We start from the raw sequence: 27,126 nt of genomic DNA, 5'->3' as shown, positions 1-27,126 counted from the left end.
TATTAATTGCTTCTTGAAAATTTCATGACAGCAAACATTAAAGCAACACAAGGTGAAAATTGTGCACGGATTTGAATACTTTTGCAAGGTACTGTAATGTTCTGAAAGAAAACAGTGCTAAATTGGACTGAGCCAAGAAGGAGTCGTGTAAGAACCGATAAACACAAATAAGTAACAAATAAAGGGATGTTCTGCTTTTCTCAGCTTTTCAGCGAAGTATCCAAATGAAGACACTTTTAAACACGTTGATGCATGCAGTATGGCAGGGGCACTGTCACACACACAAAAAAATAACTGTTACTTTGGGACTTGACCTATAAAGGAAATAGAACAAATAATTGTGCTAATGTTTATTTTTGCACCATACTATCCTGGGGGAGTTACCCTGGTGAATCCATGCTGTAACTCCACTTCCACTCAGGTTAAGCTTTAATCTCCATTTCCTCACATAACCTTGAAGAGAGCATCTCTACCTGATGGGTCTCATTTAGTAGAGCTTCACAGTTAACAAAACCTCCTGCCTGCAGTTCCTGCAGCCAAATAGTACTGTACATTGATCCAGTGTTGTTCACAGAAAGCATTAGCCATAAACCTTTCAAAGTGAAACTGTTTTCAAAAACTATGGGAGGTTTTGTAGCCCTGGAATGGTTTGCTTAAGAACAGAGCAGTTGTAATTAAAATTACACTATCATGATTAATTGTAATGTATTTAAAGTCTAAAAATATTTAACTTAATTCCTGGTGACTCAAAGATAGCACAACAAAGGTTGCAAAATTGAGCTTACAGTACACCCTTCAAGTCTGAAATGGGTTTAAATTGAAGAGATTACGATGCCATTATGCAGCAACACTAAATAAAGTGCTAAGTATCAGCTGAAAAGCCCGGTTGTAATGTTTACAATTAGCCAAGTTTGTCAACCAAATCTTTGGCTACTTGCCCCAACAAACAAAACTATTAATGGAGTTTATTTCATGAAAGTTTGGGAGGGATGACAACAACCACGCGCAATCATTCCCAGCCATCAGTAATTAGCAATCACTCCCTTCGTCCTTCCTCCCCCGAATGCTATAAATACCAAATGCGATATCTCTCTTCCTTACGTGCGACTTTTGCATCCCACCTCCACCCCAACTCCACCTCTGCAGCTACCCCTTGGTTACCCTGCGTGGAGGTCCTGGCCTCCTCGTTCTATGGCCAGGAGGTCGGCCCTCAGCCAAATGGGTTAAGCCAAACATTCGCTCCACTACAGTTCATTAGGCTTTGATGTTGGGATTTGTCATTCCTCGTGAAATAATAGAGTTGATTTGTTTGATTTATTATAATGCGACTAAAATGGGAATCATGAACAATAAGAAATTAATTAAAGAAAATGTATTCTTTTTTTTATAATGGGTGTTCTACCATTTTGTGATACTTGTAAAAAATGCTGTCTGGTCAAAGACCTTCATGACTGTTGAGATTCAGGATCTCAAGCACATTGTCTTCATGTGTTTGCAGAAAAGTTGGGAGATCTTAATGAATGCTGTAATTTTTACACCAAAATATAAGAAAGGTCATACAGTAGGTGGCAAGAGACCATTCAGCCTGTCCCATTTTAGTGGTTAATGGTACTTTGTTCATGATGCTCCCTGAAGGATATCCACTACTCTGATTCCTCTCCTAGGTAACTTATTCTAATTTCTCTCTTTATGAAACCTGCACTCAACTGGTTTCCTTGTTGAACTTTGAAGTCATTTGCTATGGTTAATTTTGTCAATTGCTTTAAGGATTTTAAATACATAAATCAAATTCCTGCAAATCCTCTTCTGTTTCAGGGTAAAGAATGTGACTGAATCTTTCATAAAACAGATCAGAATACTTGGAAATATTCCGGTACAGCAGTGCCTTTTGTGAAGCACAACTTCTGCCTTCCTTTGAATTGTACTTAGCATTTTATAATTATAATAGTAAAGCCATAATTGCAAATTATTCATCTCTGAATCAAATGCATTCTGCTTTAAAAGATAAATTTAGATATACTGTATAGTACATGATGTTTGTGAACGCGAAGCAATACTTATATTTCTGGAAGAATATATGTCTGATCAAAACAAATATTTTTGTCTTCATTCATATTTTATTTTTGATGCAATTAACTGCTTAATATATTCATTTTGAATAAAGGCATCTTAAACTAGAGCTTACTGAAATGGTTTACATAAAAGTCTGATTGCCTTTATTACAAAAGAGTGTTTAATATTGATGTAGGATTACTTCACTTCTTATTAATTAAATATCAACTGAACCTCTCTAAGTTAATGAAAGGTCCTTGTTGTAAATAGGTTCCTGTTTCCGACAATATGTTGCTAAAAGAAATTGAGATAAATAATTATACAGGAAGAAAGGTCAAGAAACTGTCACTAAAAAAAACAGAGCATACAATCTGCTTTCCCAGGCAGTCAAATGCCACTTCCATACCAGATGATGATGAGGACCTTCCAGATATCACTGTTCTGACGCTGTCTCCATTAGCCTGGCTGGAAAATGCCAATTCATGACATCTTTTATTGTGGCAAAACTAATGTAGACCAGCTTCCACTCATATCTTGAAAAAAAGAGACCTGGATCTGAGAGCTTTTCTAGCACAGTTCTGCTGATAGATAGATCAGGCCCAAGCTCAACCACAACACAAATATTTATTAACAGTAACACAATCATGCAAATGTAAATATATATAAATATCTATGACACATACTATATAAGTAATGTGTACATCCCACAGTATAGGAACAAGTAATAGGTTTATTCCATGCTGAAAAAAAGGAAGAAAGAGAACACAACGTTTCGGCCGTGGAGCCTTCTTCAGGTGTGAGAGAGACAGGGCAGTAGGCAAAGGTAAAGTCTGCCCTGTGTCTCTCACACCTGAAGAAGGCTCCACGGCCGAAACGTTGTGTTCTCTTTCTTCCTTTTTTTCAGCATGGAATAAACCTATTACTTGTTCCTTTGCAGCCTACGCATGCTGACGCAGCTACCCACCTGAACTATCCCACAGTATAGTTCCTTTAATGGTTCCTTTAGAAAAATCAAGAATTCTGCCCCTAATACAATTAGGTTTAATACAGATATACACCTTAAACAAAGAAACAACACCTGCATCTTATGACAAATGGACTCAAGACTAACTCTCCCTTCTCTAAAACATGGGTTCCTACAATTGAATGGGAACCTATTTACCTATTTTAAAAATGTAGCACTAAAAATGGAAATAATGTTTTAAGACTGATTTAAGACTTACACACAGTTCACAACATAGGATATCAACATTTTTTAAAATAAATAAGACAGCAAGATTTAAATAATGATGTTAAGATTTGCTAGCCAGAATCTCTTATCCAAGATTGATTAGAACTAGACTTTTTCACATAGCTCTAGTTTTGGAGGAAAAGGAGGATGATGGATGATGATGTTCCTTCTTCTCTTTTACTGTCCTCTGTTCCTCCCTTCTCTTGTGTCTTCTCTTCCTTTGCTTTGTCCTGTCCTCCCTAGGTCAGTCACTGTTGAATGTTTATTCTTTAATATAGCAGTAAAACATTAGGAGCACCCATTGATCATCTGTGTCTTACTCTATGCTTTCTTAGCATAGAGTCTCCTAGCCCCAGGACAGCTAGATAAATACCACAAATTCTGTATGTCTTGTTCTAAGCCTTCTAATTAGAACAAATCAGCTTCAAACTCCAAACACTGCTAAACCTTGCTTACCCCAATTACAAGGTGAATATAATTCCCACATAGTTCATATTCTAACTAAATAAAGCTGACAAATTTTATTCCTTTCAGAAACAAATATTATATGCATAGGTTTTAGAAATAGTGTTTAAGCATAATTCAACGACACAATAAATAAAAAATATTAAATAGGGTGGATATCCACCTGAATTCAGCAAAGTGTTTGCATACTGATCATTTTTTGCAACACATTTCCCTCTCGAGTAAGACTGATTTATCCAGGCATTACTGTGTTCTAAAATATGTCAGTTCACACTGCCTTTCTTCACTATAATGCAGTGACTGAAACTATTATTGCCGTAAATGTTGCCAGACAGCCAATATTAGCCAGTTTAATAGTGTCTTTTCATATTAAATAGCACTATATGACAAATATGCTAAATGAATGAAGATTCTGCTAATGACATCCATTTTTTATTTGGCAATGACTGAGAATTTAACTGATTGCCACCATTCAACAGTAATCTTTGCATTGTTGCAGTAAAATAGGGAAATGCAAGAAAAATATTTTTTTCTGGTGACAAAGATGTACACTAACAGCTATGTCAGTTGCCAAGTAATTACAGAACTGTTATCTAAAGTTGCAAGAGTTGGAATGTTACAGGACTCCTTTTTCCTTTTTAAAATGTATTTAGCTGCTTTTGAAATCTGTATTGTATACAATACTGATTACATATGATAATTATTCATGCGATTTAGAAATTGTGGGGTTGTTCACTCTAGTTGGTTTTGTGCTATCTCTTAAAACAATGACCACAATCAGGCCTAATATCAGCAGAATGCTAACAGTGATTCTGTTCATAAATCTTACACTTCACATTATTTTGGACAAAATTTCCATCTTACACTTGGACCTGTTATTAAATGAGCTTGCCAAAGATGTAAGAGATGTTGACAGATTAGGTGATAGGACTTGAACATACAGTACTGTAGGTCTATTGATGATTTAGCTAAAAGCGGTTTAAATTATGTGAGCTGAGATTGATTGGAACCCAGTTGCACAGAAATCAAAGGCTAATCAATCAATTTTCACAGTTTTCCTCGGTAGAATGATTTTTTTGTACGTTTATATTCTGGTGAAATTAATACACTTTGTCAGTTTACAAAACTATAATATTGACATCTGATGACTCCATAAAGCTGGTATATGATAGGGCTGCACTTTTAGAATTACTTTCTCCTGAGGTTTTGGCAGCTATTTTAGTTTCCAACATTTTGCAGAGAAACAGTAAGGTTTGAAGAGAAGGCTGAGGTGCATTGGTGCAGAATAACTGGGTAACTGCATACAGACTGTGGTCAAATGAGTGGGTTTGGGCATTTTTCAAATCATATTTGCAGCAGGCCTGTCAACTCAAATAGCCAATTAGCTCCTCAGTGTGGGCTGATTGCAAATATTCTTTCCTTCAGAGAACACTCTTGGTTTTAGGCTTCAGTTTAAACATACTGTACATTGTGGAGAAAAAGAGAGCAAACATCAAGGGTAGACCTTGTGTTTAGTTCCCAAAGCTTGACATTCTCTTAGCTACTGATCAAAGACAAAAGCAAATACAGTAACCGAAGTTAAAAGCACACTGTATATCCTAACTGTCACGGACGTCCAAAGGGACTAACCGTGGGGAACAGGAGAGCAGAAAAAGACCCATATGCGTAGCGGCGAGACGGGAAAAAGGCCCGGGCTCATTAGTGCAAAGAGTTCAGGAATGCCGTATAGAAACCTATGCCCTCAGGGAGCGGACGTGGGGCGCCCTGGTGCTAGGCGGGTCTCAGGACATCCAAACGTCAATGCTGAGCGAGGACAGAGCGCAAGACCTGGAAATATATAGACCAAGGGAAAGAGAGGGTCAGGAAGGACAGCAGACCGGAAACTAGGGACAGGACAGAGTTGTGAAGAGCTTAATTAAACCTTTTGTTTTTTTGCACTGGTTTCCATGTTTCACAGGTCACTATTTCCATAGTATTTAAAACAAGAAGATATCTGTACTGTAACACTAGTAAACAAATACCTATATTTCATAAAAAAACTAAAATTATTATAAATTAACTATAGGTAAGTGTTTAATATTGTTACAGTACAGAGATGTGGAGCTGCCTGTTATTTTTATTTTATACTGACTTTATGTATAAATAATATATACAGGACGTTTCATTTCAGTCAGTTGCTTTAAGACTTGACTCTTTGACAGCAACTCCAGAAAACTACATTTCAGAAAACAGAAAAGTTCCAAACAAGAGGAGGCCATTCAGCTAGTACTGTAGCTATTAATATGGGAATCTCATGCAGCCGTTTCTTGAAAGAAGAGATAGTATTGGATTTAATACCATGGCTAGGTGGCTTATTCCTGAGTCCAAAAAAATGTTTAAGTACAAAAGTGCCTCCTGGTCTATGTTTTAAATCAGTGTTAATCAGGGTTTAGACCACAAGGAACATACTGTAATATAAACACTCCAGAGACTGAACATTCTGTATAATGGTGCTAGAGAAATCAGCTTGTACGTAAATCGATTCCACTCTAGAAAAGAGAACAAAGAACAACAATGCTTGTCTCAGGTGAGACATACAAATGGGTTGACAATGCGAGAGTAACCAAAGAAAACTAGAAAGTTGATTTGGTTAAACCAGTGGTTCTCAAACTTTTTGGACCAAGTACCACCCCTAATCCAACCAAAGCATCCAAGTACCACCTACAAGTCATCATCTCATAGGAACCCCAGAAATTCTCAATGACCAACATGAGCGCACGTGCACACACACTCACACATACATATAATAAATATTATAATAATAAACTTTATTTGATATAGCACCTTTAAAGGTGGCTTCTCAAAGTGTTTTACAGAAAAAAAGACATTAATAACAACTAATAAAAAAGCACCATTTCAGTGAGAGGGGTGAGCCTGTTTAGTTGAGCAAATAGGTGAATTAATTTTTCGAGCCTTGATACAATTCACAACAGAGTCTAACAGAAATTAAATCGTCAGGCATTTTCTTGACGGCAAAGGTCTCGCGGTTGATGTTGTAATGCGTACATTCATTTCTGGAGCAACCTCTCTAATTCGTGCAGCTACACCGTTATGTCGGCTTGTCATTGCACTAGCACCGTCTGTACAAACTCAGACGCATTTTATCCAGTCGAGGCCATTCTCTCCAATAAATTCACTCAGAAGCTGAAATATTTGCTCTCCTGTAGTTCCTGTTGGTAGCGGTTTACAGAACAGAAAGTCTTCATGGGACATGCCCTCAAACTCATATCTAACGTAAAAGAGCAAATTGACCAAATCGACTACAGACTCATTTAATTGCAGTGAAAAACATCTGCTCATCTTAACACGCTCTGTCAGCATACTTTTGATATAATCCTTAATTTCAATAATTCTATGAATGACTTTGTCTTTCAGGGGGGGGCAGCAGGTCGAGCTGTTCAGCAGCTTTTTCTCCACACATAATACGTATCAGCTCTTTTGCCAACGGTAAATAAGGTTCTTCAAAAATAGTGTAGCTTACCTGCTTTAGCAATCCGCAAGCCTGCATTTTTCCATGTTTCCGTTTTTATTTCCGCATTTATTTAAAGTTTTTATTTCATGCGCATGGGAGCGAAACAGAGACGCTCGGTGTATTTTTCTCAAATTAGAACAGTTCTTAAATAGTTTTCTGTTATCACACTTTCGTGTGCTCACAAGGTGACCTGCGTTCGTAGCACGCATTTCTATGCATTCCTGTGTTTACAACGTTGGCATTGTTCCTCTCTCCTCTGTGTGCACTGGGACCCTCCCAGTAGAGAGAAGCTACAAGTCGAATCACAAACGTATTCATCTTACCAGCACGAAGTTTAACTCATCAAGGATATTTGGAAACAGAGTATAAAGCATTATTCACATTATAACTCTCAAAAGCTGAACTTTAGTTGACAATAGTAAATGCATATTTACTTGTGTCTGAGAATATAAATGTGATTAAGTTTTATGAGACTGATATTCAATATATATTTTAACCCTGAAGTTATTAACCCTTTTCTTTGTAATCCCTGAGTGAATGACCAGCAGATTGTTTCAAAGAAGAACTCTTTTTTGTTTGTTTACTGTATGCATAGTTAAGGTTACATCAATAAACAGTATGTTGTATATCTGTGTATGAGATTAAATTATTATCTTTGATTGATTCCTAAAAGTTATTGTTGCAATTTATGTTGCAATTTACTGTTACAATTTATGATTGTTACAGCAAATTAAACCCTCCATCTCCTGTGTCAAGGACATAAATGTTATATTGTGGTGAGCCTGGGCTTATGTAGGCAGGGTGGGTGTAATAAGCTGAAAAAAAAGTTTTAGGCTCACCAAGAGCCAAGTTGTATTGTGCATCATTTCACATTGAATGTGCTAGTTACTGGGGAAGGTAGCTTAGGCCTCTCTAAGGAGAGAGTGACAGGTGCATCTGCTAGAAATGTCTGGGCAACCAGTATGTTTTTCAATCTTTGCTTATTGTTTCCTGCCCCACTGTTTGTGTTTGAAGTCTTAGAAGTTGACTTTGGGGGAGGAAACAGACAAAGCAAAAGGACAGTTTCACACACATTGACACAATCCTGGACAATAAATGCAAACTAAGTTAATCACAGCCCATACTGTAAGCCTTTTCCTTCTTCAGTTGTTGGCATTCTGTGACATGACGTTTATTGGTATGTAAGTAAAGATCAACAACATATACAGTATTTTGATTTAACATTTAACTAAAATACTTCTACTATTTGGTTTGCATATAGCCTTGTGTTTAAGTTAAATTTGACAAAACTATTTTTAAATCATTTTACAAAGTGCTTTCTTTCTCCTTTCTACAGAAAGGGACTTGCAGACACATTACAGAAATTAAATCATACACCATGTAACACACTGTAATATTCTTAGCACCCAAATGTGATCAAGCCCCAGGAAACTAATCCCAGCCCACCCCAGCAGAACTCAGCTTCATGGGCACCATTGGAAATCTTGGACAGATGGAGTGAATCATATTTAAAATAGCGATGTTCGGATCACAGTTCATGGGAAACAACTTTGCAGTTGATCTTTGATCTCTCAGGATCTAAGTAACAAGAGCTGTTTTCAAAATATGCGTTGTATAAAATATCCATTACCAGGTGAGGTGAGTCTATGATTGTTCAAAGGGGTAAACTATAGTATTCTACTTTCATGTGCTCTAGAGATTAAGTGGCGACAACTGTTGTGACAGTTCATGCTCCACAAAAAAAAATACAATAAACGTGTTCAATTGGTTCTCTTGGTGTGCATTGTCTTCTTATGACTTCAGACGTATTGTAAGCCAAAAATAATCATTTGTATTGTCCATATTAAGGTGTGCAAAACATGGTGATGCTGGATCTAAAAATCAATGTATCAACAATATTGGTTGGATATGAAGAGAATTAGAAATCAGTTGTCAATTTATTTGACAAGAATGCTGCTCTTGTCAATTAAATACTCATATGACATCAGTGCAAAATTAGTTTTGTTTAAAGCATATTCATTGTTTTTAAACATTCATTCATTTTTTAAATCCACAATAGTATTATGGATTTCTTTTCCACATACAGTACATACCATTCAGTTTCGAGTGGAATTCCAATACATGATTTTGAATTTCTTGTACAGATGCAGCCATTCAAAATGCGCGGTAAAAACCCGTGGTACAGTAACCTACCCGCAGGGCACCGCGGTAAGTGATTGGCTGGCCAAAATGACTGATGGGGGCACTCGTGGTGCATTGGTTGGTAGTGAAAAGATTTAATCATTTAATGTCTTTACTGTGCACATTTTAATCCGCTTAGTTTTGAATATTTATATGGAATTTTACCACTAAAGGGAAATTTTAGTAGCTGAGCATAAAAAGAAGAGGAGCATAACGCATCTGAAGGTCATAAACGATATTAATTTAGGAACATAAACATTACTGTATGTACATAAACTGTACTGTGTATGGCTGGTCTTGATAGTTTAAAGAAAAAATACACACCAGTCTTCCATTTCTCCCTAAACATTTTAAGCATGAAAGTTTTATGAAACGGTACCCAAATATGTGATTGCTGTATAGAATGAATTTTAATTTTTAAAAATTATTTAACACGAAAATTAAGCTGTTTACATCTTCTGCCTGAGAACAGTCACCCGTTGCTACCCAACGCAGAAACACAGCCACTAACTAGCAAAGAGAGGACATTAGCTAGCCAATATGATAAAGAAATAAATGATTATTTTGTTTATTTCTTTTGCACATTTATTTGAACATTTCCATCGATTGTACAAGCACTTGGAAACTGTCCAATCCCTAGTTCATCAGGCATTTTCTTTTACGCTGCGGGCATTCTCCTGGTCTGTGTCTTCTAGGATATAATGCCAGCAAACTCTTGTTTTTATGTCCACTATAACAGACAATCTCCTTTGCTTTTAACCGAGCATTTAATAATTTCCTAAAATGAAAATGATTTACTTTATTTCCCTCACGTGAGGAATAAAAGTATCTATCATCTGTCTAAACTATGGGACAGAATTCTGGGGTCTCCCCATACCAGAGATTATGGTAGGGCTTCAGAATGGTGATTGGCTGACACCATCTGACACCCCTCTGATTGGAGAAAAAAGACGTGCTGGTTTGCTATACATACAGTACTGTACCAGGAAGAAGAATTATTTCTGTTCGAAACGTGTATTTTAAAAGTTTAAGAAGTAAAAACCTTACAGGGTACACAGATTTCGTCATCTTTGTCTTATGCATAATAATGTTCACCGCTCTGTCTAGCAAATTAATAATAAACTTTATTTTATATAGCGTTTTAAACGAATAAGTAATTAGATTGCTCATAAACCTAATCACTTGCTTTTTCTTTTTATTTAGGCTCAGATTTCAACTATAGATCATATTATTAATAACCATAATAACAACCAACCAACAAAAACAACCATATAAACATAATACCAACCAAAAAAAATAAATACCGACCACAATACAAAATCAAATATATCAAACCATTATACTCTCACAAAGTCCTCCAATTATCATAATCCCGCCCCTTATGCAAAACCAAACCCTCCTCCCATCCCAGTTTATCCTCTTTATCATCCTCAAAATCCTCAAATTTCAACTTAAAGCATTACTGCTTACTGGGTTTTTGAGGGGAGGTGTCTTTCACTGGATATCTCGCCTGCTTCCACTACTCAACCCCCTCTCTGCCGGAGTGCTGGCTGTGACGAATTAAACCGGTTTCACAGATATTCAAAGTAGGAAGTACAGTGTTAAGTGGTAGCTGGGCTACTCCCTCAATAGAATCGCTTTAACATGCTAATGCATTGGTTTAACAGTCCGGGAGTGGCAAGCTTCCAATGTCAACTCGACTCGATTGGAAGACAATGAACGTATTTTAGCCCTAAATGAATTAATAGCAAACATGGTTTACATCAAATACATTTTTCCAAGAAAGTTTATAATAATACGATCTAAAGTTGAAATCTGAGTCTAAATATAAGGAAAAGTATTTTCAGAGAGCAATCACGCTGTGTTTATGTAGAAAAAGCGATTAGGTTTATGAGCAATCTAATTACCTATTCGCTTAAAACACTATATAAAATAAAGTTTATTTAGAGATGAATGATCAGTGTCGCAGTTTAAATAATTTTCGTAGGAGGGCTTGGACAGATTCCAAGTGCATTTTTGCAATTTACATTGCAGTTTAGAGCTTTCTGGCAAGAGGAGACACCCAAATTATAATGTAACATGCCACTGTTTGTGCATGAACAAAGTTATACTGCAATTTTCCTTAGATACGCGATTAAAAAATTTTTTTGGAATCCCCCGCGGAACACACTCCATAAGAATCAGCGCTTTTATACAGTATATCGCTTTTAAACACATATATTTAAACACGCGTTTACGATTTAAATCAAAACGCGATTCAAATCAATATAAATGTTTATTTTGTAACACATAGGTGACTATTCATTGTTATTAAAAAGACTTAAATTCGATCATGTTGTGATATTAAGAGATATAAATTTGTTTGGTGCGAGTGAGGTTTTATTTAATCTCTGACCAAGGGAAACATTTCATTTTTTCAAAGAAATGTTTGTTAAAAAATACTCATAGTTCCATGGGATTCAATCACATTTATACATTTTAGAAACGTTTCATCCATACAAACACCACAAAACTATTCTCGATTGTATTTCTGAATGGTATGTTACACTTAGTTCACTGTTTTAAATACATCTAATTAAGAAAGTTAGGTGTAAGCATAAACTATTAGCAATAATATTAAATTTAGCACTGTAATAAGTTGTTGCACTTTCCCCCGCATCTTGTAAAAATATATTTTCATTGTTCAAATATACATTAAATCTGACTATCATATAATAAGTTAAATACAAAACTAAAGAAAAATAGGGTTAAATATAATTCAAAATATTTTGCTAACAATGTTAACTGTTTATAAATAATAAATTGTATTAACTAAAGAGTAGGATGGCACAGTTGTTAGTATGCTTTTTGTTTTGTTTTGTTTTTCATAAATACAACAGTAGTACCTGATGTCTCAGTGGCTTTCAAAATTAAATTATGCATGCAAACCTGTGAACTAGAAAGATAACTAAGATATCCATCCATTTATAATGGTGGCAAAGTGGTTAGCATTGCTATCTTGGAGCACTGGGGTCCTGGGTTCAATTCCTGCCATCCTGTGTGTGTGGGGTTTGCATGTTCTCTCTGGGTTACATGGTTTTTCTCCATATGTGTGATATGACTCCCTCTCACACTCCAAAACATACTGGTAAGTTAATTGGTTTATGGGAAAACTGGCCCTGGTGTGTGTGTGTGTGTTTGTGTCTGTCTGTCCTGTAATGGACTGGCGCTATGTCCAGGGTGTATTCTGCCTTGTATCTGTTGATTACTGGGATAGGCTCCAAATCCTCTGTACTGGATAAAGAGATTAGAAATGGATGGAAGTAAAGGCACTGTGTGGATGGAACTATACACAGTGTTAGAAACCCACTATGAAATGGCAGCATCTCACTGAGAATAAAATATTTTATAGTGCTGGCTTAAGGAAACAGACTTTCCACCTCTCTTGCACATCAGTATCCATACCTAGTTATTTAAACAAATTGCCTCTAATTATAAACATCTTAATATGCTGGCTCTGTGGATCCGCATCAGCTATGTTTGCCCATTCCTTCAATTCATGTGCATCCAATACACAGTTCAATGCCAGCAACTACACATAATCTAAAATACAATCCTTATTTCAATATCTATGTAAACATATAGTCTGTTAACTTCATCATCTTCATCAAAAGTATGCCTAACCCCATTAGGAAGTGTTCTTGTTATAAGTGTATTCCTCAGCTTTCCCTAAATTATCTTCTTCTTACCAACATCTCTAGTCTTTTATCCTGCAATAACTCAGCCAACACTTAAATCTCCAAAAGCTGCTTGTGTTAATTTCTTTAAATCACAAATATCATGTGTAAATACTGGCCATGTAATACTCTGCATTGTGGAATAATAGTTTATTTTAAAGGGAACTAGAGAAACTAAGAACTAGAGAAATCAAGAAATATCTAAAGTATACTAATTTGTCACTCTTCTCATTCCCTTTGCTAAATGACTTTTCATACTAATCTGATCAATCTAACTGCCCGTTTTCTGTGCTTTCTCTATCCTGCTAGATTTGCAATTATTCTGAAAATTTTCTTCTTGAAATAACTCATTTCTAAATACCTTTTTTCACTGTTAGCATCTTGCAGCAACTCTGCGACAAAATATACACTTAGCTCAACCTGACAGTTCATCCTGCTACCAACATTGAATAAAAAAAAAAATTCTATATTTATGTCTTTATTTAGTGGTTTCATTAGTGACAAAGGCTAAACTTTCTTGGAAAAATGTCTTTTATGTGTTGCAGAAAAAACTAACTTGCTTTAACAAAATATGTTTACAAATCCTTTCACCTGGCAATCTACCTGAATGCCCAACTATCTGAGAAGCCCTCCATGAAACTATGGTTGCTATTAATTCATTTAGGGCTCACTGACAGAATTGCTGGTTTTTATGCAAGATAATTTTCTGATTCCTCACTCTGTTTCATGTTTATAGATAAGACTTTATTGATCGCGAAGGGAAATTGATGTACATGTTCATGTAGATGATGAACATGTTTGCATGTTCTTTTGTAACATACACCTTTTTGTGATTTTTTTTGTATATCTAAGCAAGTGTTCCTGCATCCCTCTTCTGCACTATAGTCATGGCTTTTTTCCTGTTTGTTTATTTCAAAGCAACACCTGCTCCATTTCTAAAACTTTTTGTCCATGTGCATTTTTGTGCACTTTAACGTCCTGAATTTTCATTTGCATTAATTTGTAGAATGAATTTGAGTTTTAGCCTTAAGTTTTCACTATCTTTTGTTTCTTGTCCTACAACTGTTATTATTGATCACCGAATTATTGTACTTGACATGACTTCATTCAGCCTTTCCTGAACGTCTATGACAGGCAGAGAGAGTGCTGTTTCTGGTGCGATCTTTTGCAGCTGACATTTCACTGTTTTAAACGAACAAGAAATTAGATTATAAATCAGTTATTCTATATAAACACAGCGTAATTGCCCTCCGAAAATCCCCTTTTTCTTGTTCGTTTTAGAGACCTTGATCGAAACTGATTTTAGATGTCAGAAAGGATTTATTTTCTCTGTATTTCCTACATTGCTTTGTCGCACCACCATGGTAACTGGGATGTGTAGTTTTTAATTCCGTTTGAATTATAACTGTACGTACTGTCTTCATATTTGGCCAAGGCTTTAAAGAGAAGGTGCGCCAAAAAATGTCGGTGCCGTCGTCTCCGCTTTAAAGGTACCCCCGTGCTGGAAGAATTTGACCTCGGAACGTTTGCCCAGCGTAGTAAAAGGCATGGTGAATCACTGTACTTTGCATGATTGGAAACAAATGCGTGATTGCGAAATGCTGTGGTGTTACTTTTACAAAGACGGTCAATGAAAAAAAGAATGTTGATCAGGGCAATACTTTGAGTTTACACTTACAGCTTTTCCAAGGTCATTCATTATTAATACTATTAGTAATATCTTCGTTAAAGACTGATGGCCACAGCTCAAACATGAGAGGTTGAGCTTTATTAGCTCCACCTTGCGAAAATTCTGGATACTATTATTTTGCTTGTCGTATTATAGGAGAATTTACGGTAACTAGCTGTATTTACTGGTAACTCGCGGTATTTACCGGTAGCTTGCGGTAGACTGCGTACAGCGTACCGGAAAATAATGCGGTATCGCCCGCGCATTTTGAATGGCTGCATCTGTATATTCAGCTATAATGTAGAATAACTAAGCTGGCAGTGCAGGACAATGTACAATACCAATCTTTACCATCTAAGTCCTTTATTGTTACCAATGAATCCTATATATATTCTATATACTTCTCTCGTACTAGTACTAACCATGTCTGAGATTAATTTATAGCTATTCTCACAAGTTTGGTAGAAAGGTATATGGCGTTTAATGAATTCTTTTTTTTTTCATTTGACCATTTTGAGTGTTATTTACAGCTATCCATTCAGGACTTTTCTCTGCTTTTTACCGTATCACTTTGTATTTCAGGTATCATTTATTTTAGAACACCTCAAGAAACATGTACTGTATACAGTCAAAGTGTTGATTACATGACAATGGTGAAAGGCCAGTTCAATCCCCTTTCAGATTAGTTCTTCTTGCTGATCACTCAAGTGAATCAGTGGTCCATTTTAAGTAATTAATGATTTAATCTACAGCCAAGAGCAATCAGACATCCTGATTATTTTCTGTCATTTGCCATTGATACCATGTAACTGATTGTGAGGAATTCCACTTAAGGCTGCATTTATGGATTAAAAAATGCTCAAACAAAACTGAATCATCCAAGGTACAGGTGAGATTGTGGAAGATAAAACTGTGCAGGTAAGTGCTCATTTTATATCAAAAGTTTTTTTGATTAAAGGTTTATTTAGCAATATGGTTACATTGGTGTGTGTCTTTGTTGTCACTTAATTGGAGAAAATGGTTGCTTTTCTCACTGAATTCATAGCAAAAAGCAGTAACACAGGCTACAGTCAAGCACTGGGCCAATGGACATTCTCAGTTGTGGTTCTTCTAAGTTAAATAGAACCTGACTGAAACAATCCACTCCAAGTTCCATACTTGCTATCACAAGATTCGCAAAAATCTGCTAGTTGATTACAGGATTAGTGACAAAAGCATTGTTTACAACCTGTGTGAATGAAGATTGCCTGTGTACACTGGCATGCATACAATTTGATATACAGTATGCTATTACCATGAAACATACTCTATGTTGATTGTGCAAAGACATGTTTTTCCAAATCTTCCCTACCAATTATTTTTTACATTTCTAAAGAATCTAAATGTATCAATGTATCATAATCTCTTGAGTGACATTACATCAGCTCAACTGATGTTGATCTGTGGTGTTGTGGCAGATTAATAAAATGCAGCATGCAAGAATAGAAAAGGCTCTGTCACGATATTAGTTCCCCCTCCTTAAGGGTGCTCCAGCCCTTTCACTAAGACTTTATTCTCTGCACCTGTTCCCTATCCCCAGCCCACCTTAAAAGCCAGGCGCTAACGCTCATCTGGGCTCTGCATCTGGTTTCCGCACCGTGCGAGTCCGGGACCTGGAAGCGCCTGGTCCCGTTAAGGTTTTAACCTCGGTTCCCGTTCCTGTTCCCCGTCTGCCGGTTCCGACCCGGTCTTCGTGGTTTTTTAATTCTTGCTCTGATGGATCTCCTGGTTTTGGACTTACCCTTGCGTTTTGGATTTTCCCTAAGGACTACTCTCGGATTGTTCGCCTCGGCCACACCTTCCCCGTGCACCAGCGCACCTTGGACACGCCCCCCTGTCTTCAGCCCCGTTTTCCTGCATGACGTTTCCCTAGTGTTTCCGCATAGGGTCCGGAAAGAACTGTTCGTTACAGGCTCCTTCCTGGGATATGTAGGGAGAGTTGTAGCAGAAGATTTTCAAATGTCTAGGTTAATGCCTGCAGTTTTCAGCATGTGCCTAACAACAGATGGACTGGTAAGGAAACGTACCCTAATTTTAAGTGAAGGAAAAAGATAATTATTCATCCTAATGCTCTAGATCAGTAGTTCTCAAACTTTTTGGACCAAGTACCACCCCTGATCAAACCAAAGCATCCAAGTACAACCTACAAGTCATCTTCTCATAGGAACTCCAAAAAATCTCAATGACCAACATGAGTGCATGTGCGTGCACACACTCACATACACATATAATAAATATTATAATAATAAACTTTATTTGATATAGTGCCTTTAAAGGTGGCTTCTCAAAGCGCTATACAGAATGACAGAAAGAACAGCAACAACAACAATTAAAAATAAACAATAAAAAAGCACAATTTCAGTGAGAGGGGTGAGCCTTTACAGTGGTAAAGGGGAAGACAGTACTTTAAAATCTCTCTTGTGCTTCTTCTAACTGTGGAGAAGGTAAAACAACACCGAAAACTTTAACTTAGATATGCCATACAGCAAATAAAGTGTTAATCTTATCAATTGCATCAGACCAAATGTGGGTGTAGTTAGATTTAATCTGTTCTGTTAACTGCTAGAGTTTAGCCTTTGTTCTTGGAAACAATCTGAGATGAAGAACCCTCTGTGCTCTATCTGCCAGCAGGACTCCTCTCCCTGCTGCAAGTCTCCTGCAGACTGTCTCTGATTGCAGGTGATAAACCACCTTTGATTTCCCTCTCCTGCTCCTGCTGCTGCTTGGCTGTTTTCAAGATAACATTTTAGGCACAAAATCGGATTCTAATGTAAGTAAATAGACACCCGCTGAGTAACAAGTACAAACAAGAACCTGAGGGAGCTCAATTTGGTTTAACACCAAACATCTGCTATGAGAAAGTGTTGCCTGTGCCTTATTTCTTTTGTTATTTTTTCTTTCATTCTGGCAGTTGTTTTCCAAATTAGTGCTGTGAGATTTTCAAAGATTTCCATTTTGAATTCACACTGCTGTGGGATGCGATTACCTGAATTTGAAGATTGTCCTCTACTTTGGTTCAACCCTAACAGCAAGAAACTAATTTTCTTAGGGGGTGGAAAAGAAAAGGTTGCACATCTTTCTACAGCTGCCTATGGGACACCTTGATTTTGAATACTTGTTTTATGATATTCCACAGGAGTAAATTGTAGGCAGGTGATCAATATGGCTTGGTTCATTAGCACCTGTCAAGAAATACCATGATGAGGAGGGAATCAATAAACTACACATAATTGTGAGGGAAGAATTGCCTCCTCTCATGCTCTGTCATCCTTGTCTTACTGTATGTTTAGATCTAAACACTTACTGTATGTGTCATACAACAAGCCGATTATCTAAGATTTGTGTTTCAATTGGTGTGTGCAGACTTACATGCATCCAAGTAATAAAATAATTTAGGTGCAGTTCTAATTTGCTGTACCTAGAGCTTTGCAAGGCTTGATGGCTCGTTGTACCTTTTCTGAAAGTTCTGCAAACTAAAGGAGGGGGGGTTAAATAGAAATGAGTCTGACGAGGGGAAATTGCTTACAGCTTCACAATGCAACACATTTAGAGAACTTCGTTACACTTTAAGGCATTTATACGCAAATTCACAAGTTTAGAATGAAGACACATGGAGTTTAATTAATGTTTTTTTCCATTTGGCCATTTTGAGTATTGTTTACAGTTATTCATAAAGGATTTGCCCTGCTTTTTACTGTATTGCCATGGATTTCTGGTTTCATTCATTTCAACACTCCTCAGGAGACAAGTATACACTTAAAGTGGTGATTAAAGGAAAAGGGTGGAAGGCCCATACAATTCCCTTCATTTCCAGTTCCTATTGCTGATCGCTCAAGTGAATCAGTGTTTCATTTAAGATAATTAATTATTTAATCTACAGCCAAGAGCAATCAGACATCCTGATTATTCTCTATCTTTCATTTGCTATTGATACTGTGTAACTGATTGTGCGGAATTCCTCTAAGTCTGCATTTATGGAATAAAAAAAAAGAAAAAAAAAGGTCAAACAAACTGAATCAGTTTGAATCACTGTGAAATAGTGGTAGCTAGATAAACCTACGTGCAGATAAGTGCTCAGCTTTTTAAATTTTATTTAATGTTTATTTAGCAAATACAACTACATTGGTGTGTTTCTTTGTTGACAGTTTGTTCGAGACCACATTTATGGGATAGAAAAAACATGCTCTAAAAAACTAAATTATCCAGGGTACAAACATGGTTGCTTGATAAAAATGTGTCTGCAGATATTGCATTTGGCTCAGGGGGAAGAAAGTCCAGAATGCTGTTGCCCTGAACAACCACTTAGAGCTGGAGAGAGTAAGGCTTTCAGAGGCAGTTCTGGTTGGCAGATGAACACCTGCCTTAGGAAAATCCTCTGTTTGCATGGGGGTTATATCAGTCACAAAATGAAAGAGCAGCTATCCCTTTGAAGAGAGCAGGCAGACATGGATGAGGTCTCTGCATGTGACCACAATGGCTTTTGAGTGTTTTATTTGGCAGTTATAAGAAGAAATAGCTGGAAAAATCCAAAAGGAGAAGACACTAAAAGAACCCCCAGAGCTAAAATAACAAACCCTGTGCACTGCAATGTTCTGTACGAAGCTTGATAAAACCCCAGGGAATCACTCTTCTTGCTCTGTCCTAAGCAAATTCAGGAGCAGACTATAGTTATTCCTGGGTCTGCTCTACTCTTGCTATAAAAGATAATAAAGCCATAAATTACAAATACTATGATATAATGTGTATATTTGTTAGTATATATTTAATATTATTATATCAAATACATTCTAAAATCATGTTACATTAAGGGGTAAATGTCCATTAAACTTGATTTATTATGTCCAGTCCATAATATTGGTGTTTCAGCCAAAAGTTTTAGATTAATGTACAGTATAGTAACTTTTCATTCTGAGCTATTACTGTATTATGTTATACAGTAGGTACATGAGGGAAATGTAGCTGAAAGTTAATGTGTTTTTGTAATGGAAATGCTTTGATACTATATTAAGAATTATTTGTGAATCTGGCAATGAAAGTACAAAATCCAATGAAAGTAAAAAATTGTAACAGTAAATATCTCTGCCTCTACCAGTCATAACTGCTAGGTCACAGACATATTCTGCTAAATTACCTCGCTCATATGTTACAAATCAATGGTGATTTCATTGGAATTTCTTGCTTTATTTCTAAGAAATTACAAACTTCATTCATGAGACAGAAAATCTTTGATGTCCGGATAACTTGGACATTTAGTTTTACCTAAATGGTAAAACTGCAGTTCCGTGAGAAGCAGGCTAAATCCACACAGACTTGGCTCAACAAATTTCATGGTGTGATGGTTAAATTTTTTATGAGATAAATCAAACTGAATTAAATTGGGACAACAGAGAGAGGGAAAGAGAGGGTGGTTGCATACTGTATGAATCAATAGAAACACTATAATTGAGCTATATTCACTCAGAGTTTGTCACTCTTTGTGCATTTCATAAACAATGTGGGAGAGATCTCAGTATTGTGTAGGTATTTTACAAAATCAAAAATAGATTTTGCAAAAAAAACGGGACTTCTAAAAAGGAAAAGTAGGGGTCAAGGATAGCTGAACCAAGCCAAACATACCATTAATTCAAACTTTTGCTAATACATGAAGTGTTATTGAGAGCTCCTTTAAGATACAATATAACAATCCATTGACTGAAAACATAATTTAATATCATATATCTGGCTGTCATCCTCAGAGGATTAAGATCATACAGTATGAACTGTAAAAATCTGAAAGTAAAATCCTTTATGCAAAACATATTTTGAATTAAATATTAAGAAATACCACTGCTTTTGACTCCAGTAATTATCCTTAAATTGAATAACCTAGGTGTAACAGTTCAATTTCCCTGAAGGGAGATATATTTAAAAAACGTGCCATAGATCAAAAGGCTAAAGCCATTTTTAAGGCAAAACAGTTTAACATAAGCTATATTATATCATAAGACAGAAGGAGTAATAGTAGAAAGCATAAAGGAAAAAAGAGTAATACTTTTAAGTGTTGCTTAGAGTTCTGAAGACTACAGTGCAGGACATTGATTGGATATGAAATACAGTAACTATTTTCCTTTTCTATCTAAGGGCTTTACTTTCCTAAAGTTATGCTTACACTTGTGTTGTGGTTGAATTAGGATCACTGTTGAATTTTGATACAGGGCTGTTTTTATTTCTAAAATTCATTGCATTTAGTTACAGCCAAGGAGTAGAGTTAGACGGGTTAGGCTCACCCATGGATAGGCCAAAGGCTTTAAAGTATTTGGTGTTAGAGTTGAGATAAGGCTTTGTTCTGGGAAATGATGGTACTGGAATTAACCTAGTGCTCTTGTTGGGGTTAGGGTTGGGTTTGTTCTATAACTATGGTAACCAAATTGGTTTTAAGATTTGGATTGCAATACGGTATATACTATACGGTTTAGACTAGAGCAATGTTCTGGTATGAGTAAGATTTGGTTTGTAATTGTATTCATTTTTAAGCAATCATTAATTATTAATGCTACTGTAAATATTAGAATTAGATTGTTGTGCATTGGGATTAGGATTAGATTTCTTATTGTACTGTTGTTATAACTGTCCTCATGTGTTCATTTTCTGAAACTTAATCCTACATTTTACCAATGTCTTAACATTGTAATGTTTAATGTTGACAGAAATTGAAAGAAAACCCCATTTAACAATAAACCTCATCCTAGTTGTCCTTTGGATCTAATTCCAGTCCCTTTTCATTTGAACAATTAATCTGATTTAATCCAATTTATCCAAGGACAAAGCAACACTAAAAGATCCCCACCCTATTTTTGAGACACATAGCACCTCAGATAAGACTGTGATGGGGAGCATACTTTATAGTAAAAACACTCAGACTTTTTTACTCTGTCATTTCTATTTTCTCTTTTGTTATCATGTTTTTGGTGTATATTGATATATACTATAATGTTGCAGGAGACAACGGGCAGCAATCTTCAGTTCTAGTTCATTATGCATGGTGTTTGTTCTACAAAGTGTAAGATTTCTAATCCACCTTTAGCATCATACAGCAAGAATCCCTCATAGCATATTGGGAACAAACTCATCATGTGATAAATTATTTAAAGATAATTAGCCCTCCTAACTATATTGTAGATTAGACGGTAACATTCACACTCCAAATATCAAAGTCATTAGTAATTCTGAGCATAGTGGAGTTTATAAGTTTTACATAAAAGAGTTACAGAAGGAAGCAAAATGCTGTAACATAATTACAATGTAAAGGAGAATAAAAGATTCATCCAAGTTTAAAAAGATGATGCAGGAAAATAATAATGTACCACAAAAATACACAGCTCTTTTGATAAAAAATACAATAATATGCTCTAATGATGCCTGAGTGGAGATAATGAGTATCTGTGCTGAAAAAAAAACCATGGTAAGTGCTGCTCTGTTATATTGTGAGTGATTTTAAGATGGCTGGTCTGATTACAATTGTTGGGCAGGAAGTTGTGGGGCCTTAGTTGAAATAAAAGACTAGTTCAGTTTGTGCAAAACATATTACAATATTCAAATATGATATCAATAATTGATTAAGAAAAAACTCAAATGACATTTACTGAAATGCAATGTATGCAGTCATTCATATTATATACACTCAATTGAGAAAAACATACAATCTGTGAATTCATGAAAGATGCATATATTCCATTTATAGTTACAGTAAGTGCATGTTTCAATGTTATTTTCAGTATATATATATACTTAAAATATCTAACAAGTCTTTGTGTTTTTTGTTTTGTAATACGGTCTTGCCATATTCTATCTGAGAAGCACATTTAAATTTAAAATTTAAATTTGACCAACAAGGGAGACCTGCATAAATATGAGTAGGAAGATAACAGATTTAGATCATTTAAAACCTTCCAAATTCCAGGAGATTAAACAAATTAAAAGAAGGTGTCAAAGTAAATAAAACTGAAATGTAAATAAGGCATAATTAATCACAGGCTGAAAAACCCCAAACCAAAACAAATTGATTTTCCAGCACACAGCATTAATAATCAGGAAATAGATATGAGCATTTCATTACACCAAAGAAAAGACTGAAATATTTTAATAAATATGCAAGAGATTAATATTTAGGCTTCCTTTGAAATGTGCAATACAAGATTTGTTCTGCATGTCACTTGATCTGAAAGTCCTAATAGTACTAGCAAAAAACATTCCTTAATCCCCTTTTATCTCCCTTAAATCAGATTACATAAGGCAAAACACCCAAAGTAGGTGCTACCAAGCACAACTTCAACATGAACCCCAGCTGAAGTAAGTTAAATACCATTGACCAGGAAATGGAAAAGGTTCCAATTAGCCAGTTTAGCTGAAATGCTTTATCACAGTATCTGCACACAGATTGCAACAGTCTAAAATGTGGTTTTGTAGCATTGTTACTTAAAGAGCTAACTCTTACTTTGACTGTAATGATGGTAGCAGAAGAAGCTTGTTGAAAACATTTCATGTCCTGGTCACAGTTCTGACTTTCATTTACTATTACTAGGTGAAAAAGGTAATGTAGCACTAGAGGTAACAAAAAAGTGATTCTTAGTAATGTATAAATGGCTACTGGGCATCTTCCTAAAAGTCTTTTGCATATCCCTTGATGGACAATAACAGACTATTTTCTCTATATCCAATCTCAATAGGTTAGTTTCCATCCTCTAGTGGAGGTTTCTGTAGGTTCTTAATACCTAGAAAAGTCCAATTGCCAATTATTGCTACACCTGTGTATTTTCACACATCAAATCAGAGCAATGTTAGGTTGGGTCTCATCAGCAGTAGTAGCTGTAATACTTTATTTTATGTATTACTTTATTTTATGTAAAATTGTATTGACATTCTTATTGTGCAATTTCATCCTGTGAGTACTGAGAATATTTTTTTTATTTTGTAAATCATGAATGTTTCTAGACCATTCAATAAATACAAGTTAGATTAATAAGATTAATAGCTCACAGTACTCCAAAAATAATTTTGGCTTTTACAATGCAAGTTTTATTTTAACAATACAGTTTATTTTCATTACATTGCTTCAGAATCTTTATTTCAGAAACCTCAAAGCACTAGACAACGGTATACATAATAGCTCATAACTTAAGAAAAAATTACAAACTGGCCACATAAAACCATGGATAAACAAAAATGTTAAATATAAAAAACAATAGTAAAATGATGTCCACAGTCTCAGAAGTCTCTACCAGATCTAATTCCACAACAATGGTACTGCTCATAAGAATTAAGTGGAGCCTGGTCTTCGCCAGAGTAAGGCCTGAATCAGATCTGAGATTAAGTCTTGGACTACACACAGGCTATATGCTTTTAAAGTAGCTTAGAGCCAGATCATTGAATTCCTTCTAAGTACATAGAAGAATCTTAAAATCTACTCTCAATTTTACAAAGAACCAAAGTAATTTGCAGGAGAGCAGATATTTGCTATAAAATAATTTAATCAACAGAAACACTGCAGAATTATGGACATTCTAAAATCTATTTAATATAATTGTAGGTACTTGATTATAATTGATTATAATATAGCAGTCTAATATCGATTAAATGAAGGCATATAGTGTATCAATCTTTCCACACCCAAGCTACATGTATATTACACACTTGGAAAATTATACTCTTGTGATGTTTCTAACATAATCTAAAGCTGATATCATAGAGATATCATATCATCCAAGTGGATGCTGCACATTGGTGGTGGTGGAGGGAAGTCCCCATTACCTGTAAAGCGCTTTGAGTGGAGTGTCCAGAAAAGCGCTATATAAGTGTAAGCAATTATTATTATTATTATTATTATTATTATTATTATTATTATTATTATTATTATTATTATTATTATTATTATTATTATTAGGGTCCAAGAACACAAAGATCTCTAATTCTAGCACCCTCAATAAAGAAATGCAACTTTTTGGGTTTTCTTTTTGGAGTCAGTGTGGGAGTCAGTAAATAAATAACGGAATTCTGTGCAAGATTCTTTGAAGAAATGTTGTGATTAATGAGCAAATAGTTTTTTTTATTGTCATTACACTCTGAATATTATAGGATATTCAGTAAAGTGCAATAGCTAGGAGGAACCGAGTTATCCCCAGCCATCTCACTTGCAGCCAGACCCAATCAGAAGCTGTGCACAGACTGTTTTGTAAGTTCATCAGACCACTAACTTCTTGGATAACTGTCTTCAGCAGAACCAAAGTAAAGCTTCCCCTCCTTCTTCTTGTCTATTTAAATGTGATTATCTACTGTATATGAGACTGATATACAATGTAGACAATAATATTGTAAATAGGTGGCTATGAAAATAGTGAAATACTGAAAATGCCAACAGGACAGATAATCAATAAGTAAAGTAAATAATTACAACCCCAAATTACAAAGATTGTCTCAAGAATATACCCAAGCCCTTCATATAATTAGACACTTGAGAACTTTGTTCTATGTCACAGCTTTTGTAAAAAGATTAATAAATCAGGCACATGGGGGTAAACAAATAATTATTAATAATGACAATGTCACACACACTAAACAACACACAACACAACATACAATGTTACTCTATTTACAAACAAGGAATCTCAGAGATCTATCTCCTATCCAACCGGAAAACTCCCAGACTGCTACCAAGTATTCAAATTCTACAGTTTATTTTCACTCTTTAGCTTGTATATACTGTATACAGTACACAGGCCAAAAAGAGAGCTTAACCTACCTTCTAAACTAACAGAATATAACCTACAATCAGATCTCAATCAGATAATCTATCAATCAGATAAATCTAGATGCTACAAAGTGAACAGGAAACCTATCTGCTTATTTTTAAAAAATGCATCCACTGACCAGGAGAGACCGTTTTTAACCTAATTATTTTTATACAGGAAATAAGAGTTTTCTAAAACAACAGAATGGCAAACTTTCTCAACAAGGTTCAAGTACTCAATTTTACTCAGTCAGTTAACTCAATCTGGTCTTAAAAACTGATCAGAGCAAGGGCCTCCTGCTTGGCTTTGTCTCGTCTCTCTTCTTGGTTCTTTCTGTTCTTCCTCTCTTCTCTCTCTCCACCTGCCTGTCTTTATATACTCTGCTTCTCAACTGTTGATGACTTTTAATCATTTTCCCAGAACTCAATTAACCAAGGTGAACCATATGATTCCTTTGATCAATGTATCTCAAACCCCCTACAACTCAGTAAACAGCTCATTTTCTTTCTTGCTCTTAAGACCCTGAGAACTGCAAATGTTGACAATAGCTAGATGTTGACCATTGTTTCTTAATTCTTAGACACCCAAAGAGCCGCTTTCAATAACATACAGTAACAATAACAAATTAACGTGTTGATAAATTTTAATTCTGAAGTTATTTGTTCAAGTCTATTGTTCCCTCAGTGAACAATCAACCATTTTTATCACAACAGATATATTCACAAATACATCTTATTACTGTTAATTGTTTACTATGGTGTTATATTAATAAATTGTGTATTGTATATTAAGAATCCTTGTGTGAGGTTACTTTTTATTGTGTTTTGATTGATTTCTAAGTACACTCACAATTTACTGTTTCAGTTTAGGGTTGTTTCAGTAAATTAAAAACCTTCACAGAGCTACCCCCAGCAATGTTAGAACGCACTGGAGTGATCAGGGGGCAAGGTTTAATGGGGCTGGTGTCAGTCTCTTATGGTGATGCAGTCCCATATAGAAGTTTAGTCTAGGAACTGATGCTATGTGTGCTCTGAGCCCATCAGCGACTGTTAACAGATATGATAGGACAGATCTGCTCCTGTCACAAAAGCAATTTCAAAGTAGTGAGAGATAACCCACTGCTCTATGCCTATATCCAAGGGCATTATTTAATGTAACTTTATCATCTAAACTGTGAACAATTTTAATTTGAACCTACAATAAAGGATATATACTAATTCAGAGAATAATGCAAGTGAGATGATTAGACAAAATGACAATATAGGCAATATGGATACAATGTACAGTAGTTTGCAGGGCAGAGTGGTGGCTCTGTGGCTAAGGATCTGCAACCTCTGGCTGGAAGGTTGCTAGTTCAAATCCTGCAGTCAGCAGAGGAATCCTACTCTGTTGGGCCCCTGTGCAAGGCCCTTAACCCCAAATGCTCCAGGGGTGCTGTACAATGGTTGACCCTGTGCTCTTACCTCAAGCTTCTCTCCCTGTCTGTGTTTCTTTGTTTC

The sequence above is a fragment of the Lepisosteus oculatus genome, chromosome 2 (assembly GCF_040954835.1).
Source record: "Lepisosteus oculatus isolate fLepOcu1 chromosome 2, fLepOcu1.hap2, whole genome shotgun sequence".
In the NCBI taxonomy this organism is placed as follows: Eukaryota; Metazoa; Chordata; class Actinopteri; order Semionotiformes; family Lepisosteidae; genus Lepisosteus; species Lepisosteus oculatus.
Note: the sequence above shows the minus strand (reverse complement) of the source record.